We start from the raw sequence: 16,199 nt of genomic DNA on the forward strand, positions 1-16,199 counted from the left end.
GCACTGATCTCAAACCCAAGATCATGGACATTTTGGTCCTTTTGCATCAATTGAAAGGTGAGGTAGAAGCACTTAATTTTGTAGAACATTATTTCTTTTTCGTGCAAATAATTTGCTTAGATACACAGTATATTGACTGGGTGTATGAGGTAAGCAAGCATCTATCTAGAGCCCTTAGTGCATCAAAGTTCTATAATTCATTTTACATGTCTTCCTTCTTAATATATATGTTAGCTTCTCTACAATTATGTTTGTACCTTCCTAGAATAGAGAACTTTCTAGATGATGTAAAGAGTTATGAGTTTTACCCATGCTTGTAGCTACAGAATAGTTATGCGTAGTATATCAGAGTTAATGATTCATTTACAATGAGGATTTGCAAGGAACTCCAAGGATTCCTAGAGAGGAGTTTCAACCCAAAAGTGATGGCAGCCATTAGTTAGTTTGGTAGCTATTTCATTCAATTCTCATCCTTTTTATATTATATCTTGCAGCTTTCGATGGATTTCCCCTGAAGCTGCCTAGATACCCAAATGACATGATCATACTCATTGAGATCGTGAGACAAGAAATTTAGGTGAACATGATAAGCACCAGTTTGAGGAAGAAGGGATATGAATTCCCCATGAAAGTTGGAGCCTATAGTTGTGAGTCTCGATCAGATGCTAAAAACATGCTTAAGGCATTTGAGAACAAGTAAAGTTAGAGGAGTATGAAGTGGTGAGGCCTATGTTTGACCCAAATGGGTATGCTAGAGATGTGTTTCAAAATGGAAGCATAATCAAGCATATTACTACTGTGGAGGATTATTGGGTAGATTGTAAAGATGAGTTCGAGAGTCAAGATCAAGCTTTTGCCAGATTTACAATGGATCAAGTAAATACATATGGCATTGACTTGGATGTGGAAGGGCTAGAAGATGATGGGAAAAATATGTATAGTAATACATATTTGACTAAACTAAGGAATACTCCTATCAGTTCTAAACCTTATGTGGATATAGAGGAAGATTTTGATGTTATGATGGCTCAGATCATCAAGAGGACTAGGAAATGGGTTGAGTGGACAGCAAAAAAGGGTTGGAGTAAGGTTAAAACTACTCAAGCTTCTCTAGTTGTTGCTACTCCTACTTCTTCTTAGAGTGCCACACCCAGTGTTACAACTACAACTACTCAAGGACCTACTCAATCTATAGGATCAGGTGATCAACCCATGAAGAAGAACATTTCAATAACTCCAACTTGCCAGTGCAGTTCTCTACTAGTTATTGGAGCCCAAGCTAGTACCAAAGAAAAGAAGACAGAAGAGTCAAAGGATGGTGTTACTACCCCAGTCTCATCTCCTCATGTTACTCTAATTCCATCTCCTCATCATAGCCCTATTCCATCTACAAGTGCTCCTCTTTTGAAGTCAACGAGTTCCCCCATTTAGATAGTAGAGATTGGGGATCAAAAGAGTAGTAGCATCAAGTTCACTGAATTTGATGAAGCTGTGAAGAAAACTCAAGAGGAAGAGAAAGCCTCAAGTTCATCTAGGCTTCTTTTCCAAGATCTAAAGAATCCTTTCTCTACAACTATAGTAGCAGTGACTCTAGTAAAGAAGAAGATGTTTAGCATAGAGTCACTTAGGACAGCTTCTAAGGTGATTGGTATAGAGTCTTGGTTAGAAGACACCTTAGAAAGGAAGAAGATAAGAAAAGGTGAGAGTGTACCTGCGAAGGACATTGTGTCTCAAGTGGTTTGCTCTAGGACTGCAATGGTGAAAGCTAAGAAGCAGAAGACCCTATTGATACTTGGACAAGGCACTTGACCATGGAAATAGTGAACTCAAATAAAGCGGGAAGAATTGAAGATATGTCACCTGATGACTTCACTCTACACTTAATTGATCTTGGAGAAGCTAGACACGATACAAAAGTGGGCTTGTGGAGATCAAGTAATGAGGTGATAGAAGAACAATTGGAAAGCCTAAAAGTGTCAAAAATTAAGATGAAGGCTGAGATAGAAGAATTGAATAGGTTTATTAGGCAACTGGTTGTTCCATTAACAACCATCACTAGTGTACCTGCTACTTAGAATCCTACTGCAACAAAAGTATAGACTTTTATCTCGCAACTCCAAAAAGATAGGCATTTTGGCTAGATTGGAAAGGAATGGATTGAGAAACTCAATTCAGATGGAATTGCTCTGATTGATCAAATTGGAAATGTTATCCTTTGATTGGAAACTGAGAAAGATAATATCATATCTAATTGCAAAACTTTGGCCATAGAGAAGGAAAGATGTGATGAATGCATTTCCCTCCTAAAAATGATCATCCAAATGAAGGCAAAAGAGGTGGTTGAAGAAAAGATTTTGAAGAAAGGGACTGATCCATTGTTCGAATGGCTTCAAAATATGCAATTTAAGTGGGAGATGATTCAAGAAGCTAAAGAAGGACTCGAAGAAATAGGGGAAAAAGCGAAAAAGATCCAAGATAGAGCATTCAAACTCATGCAAGGATTACAAACTGATTCACAAACTAGTGGGTAAGGGAAAGTGTTGGTGTAAATAAGTATTTACTTATTACACTTACTTAAGTTTTACTTAGGTTAATGCATTATTTAATTATTTTGCATTATTTTATTATTATTTTAGTGAGACACTTAGGAGTTTGTGAACTCTCATTGAGTTACACAACTCTAATTATGTGTATGGTGTCTACAACATAGGAGTATGCATCATTCACTGAGTTATCATGATGACAACACAGTTATTAGCACTCCTCATTTAGCACATGTTGCCTACACCACTGATTTGCGTGCTACACCATTGTAGGCTTATCCTCAAATCATCACACTTAATCCCATGCTTAATGGAGGATAACCCATATCTGGTGGACATGTGCCTAGTTGTATGACATATCATGATGCTGACTTCTATGCATTCTAGAAGATCTCCTGAGGCCTTTATATTCAGGCACTCCTAGTGTACTCTCAATCCAGTTATTGAATGAATATCATCATTCTGATCATACTCTGTCTATTTTGGTCTACTGTGTGCTTGTGTTGAGTTCTTTAGTTCTTGGGTGAATTATGGTCTAAGCCAAATTCTTACATGGTATCAGAGCCAAGGAAGATTCTCATCACGTAGTCATTCGAGACCGTTCATGCTTCAACACCTCAACATGAATCTAGAGGATCTATAGAAATTGGGAGTGTCTAGAGCCAGATTTGACCTCACCGTTGCGTCTAGAGCATCGATTCAGTGAAGATCAACTATTAATTTTCCTCTATTTGGTGAAGTTGATCGTGCGGCAAAAAAAATTTACAAATCGAAACTCGAAGGCCTCGATTTACAAACCAGGTATGATCATTTTTGGATCTAATTAAATTGTTGTTTAGATCTGAATTAATTTTCTTCTCTGCAATTTTTTGGGTATTTTCGAATTATCATTTTCAAAATTATATTTCCCGATCAGAGAAATTTTTTTACAGACTCAAGCTATCAAATCCTAAATCTGCATTTTTTGTGGTGGAATTATTTTATTTCGTAGGGTATCAACCTGCGAGCTCATGCAACTAAATCCGCATTGAACAAACACACATGGCATCACAATTCCAATCACATAGCCCTTAACCGGCGCACGTCCCATTTATTTTACATCTGTGACAAGTTCTTTTTAGAAAAAACACACAGCGCTTATCCCATGCATGTGGGACATTTCAACCAAAACTCGATGAACATTTTTGTTTTTGTCGACAACGCCATTCAGAAATTTGGGTAGGTTTATCAAAATCTGGCTTGCAGTTTGTTTCGCCAACAACTAAACTCTTTCCAACGCACGCTATATAAATTTTGGTGAACGCGTGAAATTTTTTGGCTCATCTTGTACACCCAGATGCTTGGACATGCTGTAGGTTCTGCACCGCTATAGACACCACCACTCTCCAGACATGTGGCCTCTCTTGATCGAACAATTCTGTCCCAGTCATATCCGACTCGACAGTACACATCAGTACAATCAGCATCGACTGTATTGCCAACTGTCATCCTAGTCAGTGCAAACATAAGATAGCTCGTACACACATGGCCCATACATGTCTATAATTTTTGTACAATTTTGTATGGTACAACTCACCACATTAGAACTGACATCATCTAAGGCCTGCATATTGTTGACATCATCAATTCAATGCATTAAATTGGATGCCCATCTAGACGTCATTCCAGATCAATTTTGAACTACTAAGATGGTTGTATGACTATCAAATTTAACCTCATGTTTCACTGAACCAACCCCTCTCCAGATTCATTTTGGTTTTTGCAATCTGACTTCAAGAGGCCATAACTCACACATCTGGACTCCAAATTAGGTGTAATTTTTTTTGAAATTGGGTAAAATTTTCTAAATTTTTTAGTGGTGCAGTTTTTTTCTGGTTTTGGTGCACGAATTGTTCAAAAATTGCATTTTTTGGTGACTGTACCTAAATAATCCTACATTTTGCAACTTCAAAAGCTCCGTACGGGCACATCTGGAGTCAAAAATAGGTTCCATTTTTTTTGAAAGTGTGTATTTTTTTGTCTACTTTCCAGATCTGGCATAAAATTGTAGTGTTTTATGGACACAATCATCACTTTCAGCAATAGGGCCTTTCTTTCCTTTGTAATGCTTCAGAATTGTAGCGCATTGTAAAGTTCCAGATTTCTACTCTATTAAGAGGTTGTAACAAGAAAAATCAAAAGTCCACAAAGGCCAAAATTGGCAAGTGGCCCATTGTAATCGCACTACTAATAAAGTGCCCAAAGCATCTATTTTGGGGGGGTTTCTTGATTTAGTGAAAAGGGGGGGTGTTCTTGGTGTTGTGTTCTCTCTTTTCTACACATTTCTTTCATTTTCTGCATTATGGGCAACTTTAAGTTTCCTGAATTAACTCTTCATAACTATGCTTTGTGGTCAATCAAAATGTTGTATCACTTAATGCATAATGGAGTTTCACAATATGTAGATGGTACTCTTCCTAAACCAACAGGTGATAATGTTTTTGCAAGTGATATTTCAAATTGGGTAGCAATGGATAGGAAAGCCCTAGGTGATATATGTTTGGGGGTAGATGATAAAATCATGAATCAAATTAAGAAATGTACTACATTCAAGGAAGCTTGGGATACCCTTGAAAGCCTATATGGTAAAGTGTCTAAAGAGGATGTGTTCAAAATTGAAGATGAGCTTGTATCCTTAGATCCTAAATCATATGACTCAATGTAGGATTTCATCATCAAGGTGAATGAACTGAGGACAAAGCTTACTAATTGTGGACTTCTATAAAAGATGACAGACTGATCTATCTCATCCATAACAAGCTGCCATCGAAATACTCCACATTTGTATCTTCTTTTAACACCTCAAAGACTACCTTAGGGTTTGCCTACAAGAAAGTCACTTTTGATGAATATGCTAAGCTGTTGGATGATGAAGAAAAGAAGTTGAAATCAATGGGGATTCTCAAACCACCTCAGTCCAAAGCATTGGTGGCCAATAATGAGGGTTCTGAACATTTAATCTTCAAGTAAAGGAAAGGGTAAGAAGAAGTGGAAGAAAGATAAATCTGAGGATGCAGAAAAGACAACACCACAATCCAATCAACAAGGCAAGTCCTTGAATTCCAACAAGAAATGGGACAATAATAAGGAGAAAAAGAAGTGTGCTTATTGCAAGAAATTGGGTCATGAAGAGCATGAGTGTTATCTCAAAAAGATTGATGAATTAACCAACATCATGAAGAAAAATAATGTTCCATTGCCTAATGCTTACAAGGAGAAAGGGTCATCTTCATATTCAAAGGGCAAAGGGCAAGCATTCATGACAAATGCAAACTCTTCAAAGGAATGGATATTTGACTTAGGTGCCTCATATCACATGGGTTCTTCAAAGGAGAATTTTTCTTCATTGAATCACTCAAAAGTACCGCACATCTTCATGTGGAATTATAGAAAAATGGAAGTTGAAGGAGAAGGAAATGTTGAGATGGGAAATGGAGAGTTTCAAAATGTTCTCTATGTTCCAAATCTAAGTTCAAATCTCCTCTCAATCTACCAAATCACTCACCTCAGAGATGGACATAGAATTGAGTTCCTTCCAGACTCAGTAAAGGTGCACAGTCTTAAAGATGATTCCTTGGTTGTAGTGGGGAAAGTGAATGATCACAAGAGGTTGTACTATTTCTCACATTTTGTACCCAAGTCTTCTTCAAAGGCCTTGTTATCTCAATCCAATTCAAACATGCAATTATAGCATGAGCGGTATGGTCATCTTGACTACTGCTATCTTTAGCAACCTTGCACCTACCATATGGTCAAAGGTCTACCTCAAATCAACTTTTCCAAGGGTGAGTGTTCAATAGATTTAGTGGATATGCATCCAGAGGGGAAGTTACAAAGAGGGAAGTCTTCTAGAGCAACGAGTGTTCTACAGATGGTTCACATGGTATTAGCAGGTCCTTTTGCATTCAACCAGGGTTGCTACATACTTACCTTTGTTGATGACTTTTCAAGGTTCACTTGGGTCTATTTTCTTCATAGTAAGAATGAAGTGTTGGACAAGTTTCTAGACTTCAAGGCTCATGTAGAACGGAAATCCAGAAAGGCCATCAAAGTACTCTACATGGATAATGGAAGCATGGATGTGAACATAAGACTTAAGGACTTTTGTAGACATGAGGGCATTGATCTTTAGACTCCTTCAGCATTTAGTTTGCATAAGACAGATGTTGCAGCTTTGAGGATACACACTCTTAAGTTTATGGCAAGTTGCATGATTCATGCCAAGTCTCTAGATCCATCATTAGAAGTTGAAGCAATATCAAGTGCCACTCACATTCTTAATCATTCTCCTCATCTAGCCTTAGATGGAAAAACTCCTTTTGAGGCATGGTGCAGTAGAAAACCTATTGTGACTCACTTTAGAGTCTTCAGTTATCCTACATGGGCAAAGAGATCTTCCAAGGGATGCAAGGCACAGTCACCTTGGCCTTGTACCTTCATTGGTTATGAAGATAGTGTGAAGGCATATAGACTTCTAGATCTTGAGACACATCAAATTTTTGTGGAGAAGGATGTACATTTTGAGGAAAGTTCACCCAGCTTGTCCTCTACTCCTCTTCGCACATCATACAGTATGGATACTGACAGTGATTCTAGCGATAGTGCTTCAATATCTTCAGACACGTGAGGTTCTATCGATAGTTACAGTGTGAGGTCACTTCATCAGTTCAGTCTGCATGCATACATCGCCACAGTGATAGGTCCAGAATAGCAGGGTACATTCTGTCTTCCAAATACAGGTATAGTGATAGATTTGGGAGACAGTATTCATGATCTGCCTCTTCTTCTTGATGCATAATTACCTTCTTCAATTGTCATGAGGGTTCCAAACTCTTTTGTTCATTCTCACATGATCAATCGTCACAAGTTGAAGTGATCGTGGATACTTATGATCAGCAGTTGCAGCAGGGTTCTTCATTAGTTGCAGAGATAGACAGTTCTTTGGGACAGGTTCTTCAACCACTTGAGCAAGTTTCAGAGACATTACTTATCCATGGGATTCTTTCCACACATAATGGAAGCGTCTCATTTGTACCCTTGGCATTGTTTCTTCCTAAGGGGAGGAACACCATTCTGCAGTCTTGGATCAGCTTCTTCATTGGAGCAGTCACTGTTTGACATTCTTCTTTGGGGGGGGGGGGAGCCTATCCTATCTCTCTTCCTCTTCTCATTATTCTCTTATGTATTTACTAGATGTATTTCGTAATGGGGGGGTCTTAATTACTCCATCCATCCATGCATCCCTATTTATCTCTCTTTTTGGGGGAGGATTTTTCCTACGAGGTTTTCCCTCTTTCCCCACTTTATGGGAGATTGCATATCATTATGTACATGGGTACCTATCATGGCCTAGTAGCCGGGACCCATCTTGCATATCATCCTAGATTTCATAAGCTTAAGGGCATTTCCCTAAGTTGCACTTAAGGGGGGGTGTTGGTGTAAATAAGTATTTACTTATTACACTTACTTAAGTTTTACTTAGGTTAATGCATTATTTAATTATTTTGCATTATTTTATTATTATTTTAGTGAGACACTTAGGAGTTTGTGAACTCTTATTGAGTTACACAACTCTAATTATGCACATGGTGTCTACAACATAGTAGTGTGCATCATTCACTGAGTTATCATGATGACAACACAGTTATCAGCACTCCTCATTTAGCACATGTTGTCTACACCACTGATTTGTGTGCTACACCATTGTAGGCTTATCCTCACATCATCACACTTAATCTCATGCTTAATGGAGGATAACCCATATCTGGTGGACATGTGCCTAGTTGTATGACATATCATGATATTGACTTCTATGCATTCTAGAAGCTCTCTTGAGGCCTTTATATTCAGGCACTCCTAGTGTACTCTCAATCCAGTTATTGAATGAATATCGTCATTCTAATCATACTCTATCTATTTTGGTCTACTGTGTGCTTGTGTTGAGTTCTTTTGTTCTTGGGTGAATTCTGGACAAAGCCAAATTCTTACAGAAAGCTCTTATTGGAGTAGAAGTTATGAAGAACAAATTCTCTACATACTTGAGTAATCTATCTGGAATGACTTCAAGCAGACAAAATAGAGTGGTAGAGTTGTAAACACTTGGTGGATGTGTACATGTGGCTATGGAAGAATTTCCAAATTAGTTAAATGCTATGAAAGAATTGGCTCAAGAGCATTCAAAGTGGCTCTTGAGATTCACTAATGTACATGTGCCTAGTCATGAGGAACTAGTTCTAGTTATAGTTGCTGCCAAGGCATATAAGGTGAAAGCTGAAAAGGGGAAGAAGTCCAAGTGATTCAAATGATGCCTCCTTTTCACTTTACTTTTGCAATTTATGTCAATTTTGTAAATTTTGTAATGTGACAAACTAGCATCTTGCCATTTGTCCTTCTTAGAAGATGAACTGATTAAGTTTCTATTGTAACGGTCATCTCTTAAACCCTATATGTATGAAGTTGAATGATGAATAGAGGGTCAGAAAAATTTCTAGTGTGAAATAGTTCTTGTTGTAGAGACAATCGAGAGTATTTTATATTGATTATTTCCTATTCCAGTTGGTGTTAGTTTAAGTTTGTATCTTTTTCCTATGGTTTGGATTGGAATGAGGAAGAAACAGAGTTTTACTTCCCCTATTTGTAATACAATGAATGAACATGATAAGTATTGTTATTGTTCATTCTGAGAGGAATTTTAAGTGTTATCAATTTAGCAGTTAAAGTATAGATTTAGTTCTTATAGTTTAGCTTGTGGGAAATTTTTGTGAATTCATAAGATGTGTGGATGCATAAAACCAAATAGATTATTAAAAACTTTTGTTCGCCTAAGTTAGATCTTGTCTAAGTCTAGCTTTGTTATAACTCTACTATTCTCAGGTTAAGAACACACCCCCAATTAGATGATAAGAATAAACATAATTCACTAAAAATCTATCATAGGGAGTTGTACCTATTAATTCAAAGAAAAGCCCATTCATCTACAAATGGATTTTTAGCTGTTGTAACCAAATATTGTTCAGAACTTCAAGTATTCAAGAATCAAATCAAAAAGAAATTTTTTTTTTACCAAAAGTGATCTATTGTGACAATACAAGTGGAATAAACATTTCAAAGAATCATATGATGCATACAACAACAAGTCATAATGAAATCAAGTATCATTACTTAAGAGAGTTAGTGCAAGATAAAGAAGTGAGGCTTGACTGTGTGAACACAAAGGAGAAGATAACTAACATATTCTCTAAGGCACTACCTGAAGAAGTAGTACATGAGTACTTAAGAGGCAAGTTAGTGGTCGTTGCCCTATATGAAACAAACTACAAAGATATGTAGCATTGCATCAAATGTTATTATTAGAATATCTTACATATTGATGTATGAGATCAAACTTTAGGATCTTCCTAAAAGTGTGGAGTGATGTGAAGTACTAAGTAGAGCTAAAACAAAAGTTATTTCCCAATGAAAAAGGAAGAAATACTATAGATCTAAAACAAATGATATTTGCATGAAAACATAGATGTATGATAGTGAACCTGATATGGTGAGTGAAATGTCTTTGGCATTATTATCAAAGAGGGAGAGAAAGCTAAGGGATATAAATCTAATAGAGAGAAAGCTATACATAAAGAGGGAGATTTATGGTAGTTACCATTCCTATCAGTAAAAGGGAGAGAAGTTATACATTTATTGATATGTTAAGGTGTTGTCATCTAGAGATATGACATAACCAAAGTATGTGTTGAACTGATAGAGGGAGCATACTAAGATATCATTGGATGAGAATCATAATGAAACTAAGAAAAAGAGAACATAAACACAAAGGGAGCTACACTTGAGGTCATGGTTAATTTTTAGATTGTATGGTAACTTGGAAGATGTTGCCATCAATGCCAAAAAGGGAGATTGTTGGAACTACAAATGTGGAACAATTGTTATGTTGTCATTGATGTCAAACCTTACTGGCAAGACATTTACTAACAATGTAGAGTGCCATATCATTTGATTGATGAAGAGGATTTGAAAAGAAGAGATCATGAGATGACCTAGTGAAAGGTTGAAATTGAGACATGAAATGTGATTAAAATAGGCACTTAATAAATTAGTAGTTGACAAGATAATGTGTTGTTTATTCATTCCAATAAGTAAGGAAGAAATATTAGTTGTGAAACAAAAGAGTTGTGAAGCAACCAAGTATCTAAAATGGAAGATTAAGGAACTTAAGCATTGCTAAGTATAATTGTGTTGGTCAAGTATTAGTATTATCTGAGTGACGGTAGCAACCAAGTTGCACAATATGAATTGAGAAAGATAGTTTAGTGATGATTGAGCACCAAAATATAGTTATGACTGAGTGTCAACAAGCTAACACTTTGAGAAACAATCAATATTTGTAGTCGACATAGTTGAATTCTCAAATTAATCAAAATGTGTTGATAATAAGGATTGATGAGATGGATTATTTAATGCATGAAAATGATTAGTTGAGTGATCAAAGGATAAGATTTGAAGAGATGTTTCTAGAACTTTCAAGAAGGAAGAAGAAGAAGAAAAGATGGATAGATTCATTGAATTTTTTGAATCTAGTCATAACCCTAAGATCTAAGGTTATGTTTAACTAGAAAAATATCAATGCTACCTATTTAAGGAGGCATATGAGATGTTTATTAGGGTTTTTGGGCTAGAATTTGTCAAGACAAGTGGAGAACAGACTTGCAAAGGAGAAGTGCAAAGTTTTTTTATGTGTGAGATTGCTTGAAGAGTTGCCAAAAAAATATGAGTTGTTGAGAGAGATGGAGTCCAATCAATGAACTCGTATTGAGTTAAATGGAGATCTAAATTTGCAAACTATGTTGTATGTTATCAGATCAAATTGAGTCATTACTTTCTAATCATTGTGGTAGTAGTAAAATTCTTTTGATTAATGTTGACCTACTAATCATTTGTAAATCCTTTAACAAGGTGACATTCTAAGGGAATTTTCTAAAGTCCTCTAACAAGGCCGCTCCTAATAGATTTATTTAAATTCTTTAATAGGGTCACACCTAATAGTTTGTTTTGTAACCTTTAACACGGTTGGCTCCTAACAGAGCTCACTCCAAAAGAGTGCAAAGCGGTAGCATGTTACTTGGTGATTTTTCTTAAATTAGGTTTCCACATCAAATATTGGTGTCAAACATGTGTATAGATATTTGTTATGTATTTATGCTACTTATAGTTTTAAGTTTTAAGTTTAGTGTTAATTGTGATATTATTTTGCTAGTTGACACTTACTGCACAGATAGATAAAATGGAATGATTAAGCTGAATGGTGATGAACAATTTTATTTGATATGTTACTCATGAGTTTGATTAAGTTTGTTGGAGTTGTTAAAAGTTGATTTTATACATCTAGACTTGAGGATAGTTGATTCAGCCCACCCCTCGCCCCCCTCCCCCCCCCACCCCCACCCCTTAGTTATTCTAATTATTCTAACAATATATATTTAATGATAGTGATAATAATTTTTATATTATCATAAATTATTGTAAAAAAAATATTAAAGATTTTTTTTTAAAAGTTTAAAACAAAAAATTTTAAATAAAAAATAAAATAGAAACATATCTTTGAACATTAATAAAATTTTATATAAATTACTAGTAGAAATTAATAATAATAATAATAATCTAATTTTAAAATAGAAAATAGAAAATGGCTAGATTAGATGGACTAATAAACAAAGATTTTAGTATCAAGAAGAAATACAAAAACATGAAGAAACATAAACTACAAGAGGTAGACATCAATGTAAAGTCTCACTTCAACAAAAGTAATGATGTCATGAACATAGATGAGAATCAAGGAGCAATAAAAAATAATGTAGAGGTGGAAAGTATCCCTCAAATAAAAAGAATAAGAAATCAAGTGGAAATCAAAATATCCATGAAAAAGGAAAAGAGAAAAAGAGGTCAAATAAAAATCCTATAAATTTTAGCAGGCGCCACTAGGGGAAGAGATCCCTTTGTAGATAACATCCCACCAAATAATAACAGAGAAATGGAAGGGATAAAAGAGCAATGTTGCAACCTCATTCATATAGAGGTAGAGAAATTTTTTTTTTTTTAAAAGGATAACTAGTTAGGAAGATTTTCTTAGTAACATATTTATTGAAAAAACAAAGGGGAATAAGATGGAATCCAAACAAAAGTGGGTGGAGTTTGGAGTCTAAATGCTATCAACTTTAATTCACAAAGATAACATTGATACGAGGAATGTAAATCAAAATAAGCATATGGACCCCATAGCTAATAAAAGGGAAAAGATAAATTTGAATTCTGGTATTAGTGATAGGATATTACAAAAACTAAAAGAAAATGAGGAAAAAATTGAAGAAAAATCAATAGAAAATAGTGTAAAAAATGCATATAGAAAACTAGAGAATCTGGGTATTCCAACCAACATGGAAGTATAGAACTACCAAAATGTGGCAAAAAAAGTAAGAAACGAGGAAGGAATTCTCTTTTAGAACTTATAATAGCCATGGGAAGAGCTAGAAAAAAGAGAGATCAAATAACTTCTCAAAGTAGGGAAGGGGAAGTTCCTTCCCACAGAACTATGAGGCTCACAACTTGCAATATTAGGGGCCTAAATGCCCCTAAAAATAATGTTTGCTCAATTGTAATTCAACTTTATTTGAATCAGAAATCATCCTTATACAAGAAACAAAATTAAACAAAGTAGAGGGAGAGAAATTAAGTAGAAAATTGGGTCACCGAAAAACTGAAATGGTAGACTCTACAAGGGCTTTAGGAGGCATTATGATAATTTGGCAACCAAGGAAGATAAATTCTAAATTAAAATTCTCTAGTAACATTTGGATGGGGGTGGGGGGAGGGGGGATAAGAAGTTTTAGAAGTGATATCCAATTTAACTCATAAATGCTTATGGCTCGATTCCTATAGGAGATAAGAAAATTGTATGGAATGAAATCAATAATTTCATGGAGGCCAATTCAACAAAAAAAAATCTTGCTAGGTGAGATTTTAATGCCCTCTTAAATTTGGAAGAAATAGAGGTTCTCAAATAGTAACACAAGTAATGTCAAACTTTAGAGAATGGTTCACAAGGAGAACTTTAATAGACATTCCTTCAATCAATGGGGTATTCACATGGAATAATAGAAGAGTAGAGTTTTTTCATATAGAAAAAAGACTGGACATATTCATATATAAAGGAGATCTAAGTACATTTAATTACTCTTTTAAAACTATAATACTACCCAATGTTGGATTGGATCACTTCCCTATTAGGTTAGAGATAGAAGAACAACAAAAGTCATCAAAGAACCCCTTCAAATGCGAGAAAATATGGTTCCTAGATGATAATTTCTAGGAAAATATAAAAAAATGGTGAAAAGAAGGAAAATTTGAAGGGTCTAAAATGTTTTGTTTTGAAGCCAAGCTGAAATTGCTAAAATAAAAAATATTAAAATGGAATAAAGAACACATTAATAATATTTTAGAAGAAAAACTAGACAATGCAGAAGATCTAAAAAAGCTTAACAAAGAAGTAATTAAGAATAGAATGGATAATTATAAATACATTAGAGAAAAGAAATTACTTGCAAAAGAAGAAAACTTATTAGCTAAAAAAGAAATATACTAGAAATAGAAATCATGAGAGACATGGTTAAAAAAAGGTGATAGAAACACACCAAAAAAATCATAACAACACTCTTAGTAAAAGAAATATTAATAGAATAACAAGAATAAAGGATAATGAGGGGAATACATGAAAAACCCAAACCAAATGACATAAGTATTTGTGAAATATTATATTAATGTACTAAATAATTTTGAACATTCTAATCTTTCAACCCAAAACAAAATGAAAAGTACTAGTCCCAAAGTACTAATAGGAGAAGATAACACATATCTAAACAAGAAATTTACATTGGAAGTAATTAAAGAAGCTCTTTTCCACCTCAACCTAGATAAATTTCCATGCCCAAACACCTTTGAAGCCTTCTTTTTTCAAAATTTTTGGATATCTTAGAACATGACTAATGGGATGCTATCAAGGCAACTAGAAACTTGGGATCACTCTTAACAAAGACTAATAATACTTTTCTAGCACTAATCCAAAAGAAAACAAATCATGAGGAAGATGGGAGTTTTTTACCTATAACACTGTGTAATGCTATTTACAAAATATTCTCTAAAGCATTAGCAAGTAGAATCAAAATAGTTCTACACAAAATCATTTTAGAAGAACAAACTGGTTTTGTACCAAGTAGATCTATTTTTGACAGAATAATCATCATTCAAGAACTTATACATTCCTCACAAAACAATAAGGAACCTTGTATGTTAATGAGATTAGACATATAAAAAGCTTACAACAAAGTAGACTCAAGATTTTTATGTAAAAGCATGAAAGCCTTTGGCTTTTCGTGCCAATGATAAACTTAATATATAATTACATTTTTAGTCCCAAAATTTCTCTTCTTATTAATAGAATGCCTGGGGGATTCTTTATCATTTTGAAAGGAATTAGGCAAGGATATCCAATTTCCCCTTTCATGTTTATCATTATGGTTGAAACATTTGGCAAAGACATTAAAAAGGCCCAATCAGTGGGAAAGATCATAGGGATCATAGTTATAGGAGAAGTACCTAAAATAACACATCAACAGTCTACTAACAATATTATTCTCCTGGGCGAAAGCATGCTAGTAGAGGCTCAAAAATTTGAAAAATTTATAAAATCCTATATGGAAGCATCTAGAAAAAAAGTAAATGTTGAAAAATGAAAGGTATTCCTTCTAAACATGAACCTTGATATGGAAAGAAGCATCTGCAACATAATGGGATACATAAAAGGAAGATTTCCTTGCAAATATATTAGGATAAAGTTGGAGAAAGGTGTTAAAGAAAGAAAAACATGGAATCTATATCCCAAAAAATTAGATTTAAAAACAGAAAGTTGGAAAGGAAAATGGTTGACCAAGGCTATTAGAAAAAACTATGATTAAAGTAGTATTATGCACAATTCCAATGTATCAGATGTCATGTTTACCACTTCTTAGAGGGGTTAAAATAAAACTAGATAGGAAGTTGAGGAACTTCTTTGGGCAAGGTGCAATAGAAAAGAAGAAATAAACAATGATTAAATGAGATAAAATATGTAGACCCAAAGAATATGGTGGGCTAGGAATAAAAAATTGGAGCTAGAAAAATGAAGCATTAAGAGCTAATTTCATATGGAGAATGTACAAAGAACATGGTAGTAAGTGGGCTAAGATGCTATACCAAAAATATCTAAATAGCTCAGATCCTCTATCATTATTTTGTACTAGAAATCTGCCAAAAAGTTCTAGAACCTGGAACTTTATCAATGCATTGTCACCCCCTGATATCTAAAATCTTACATGGGACATTGGTCAAGGTAAGGAGGCCTTATTTTGGAAAGATTCATGGGATGAGCTTCCTTCCCCAAATAGCTTTAACATGCCAACTAATAATAAAAATATATTAACTAATATGGGGACAATAAATGAGTAATTATATAATTACCAAAGATCAATACAAAGGATGAAAGTGGAAATTGTTAGAAGAGACAAATTTTCCAAATCAAGAAAAATA

This window comes from Cupressus sempervirens, chromosome 5 (assembly GCF_028749045.1).
Source record: "Cupressus sempervirens isolate cs-2001-9-10 chromosome 5, ASM2874904v1, whole genome shotgun sequence".
NCBI lineage: Eukaryota > Viridiplantae > Streptophyta > Pinopsida > Cupressales > Cupressaceae > Cupressus > Cupressus sempervirens.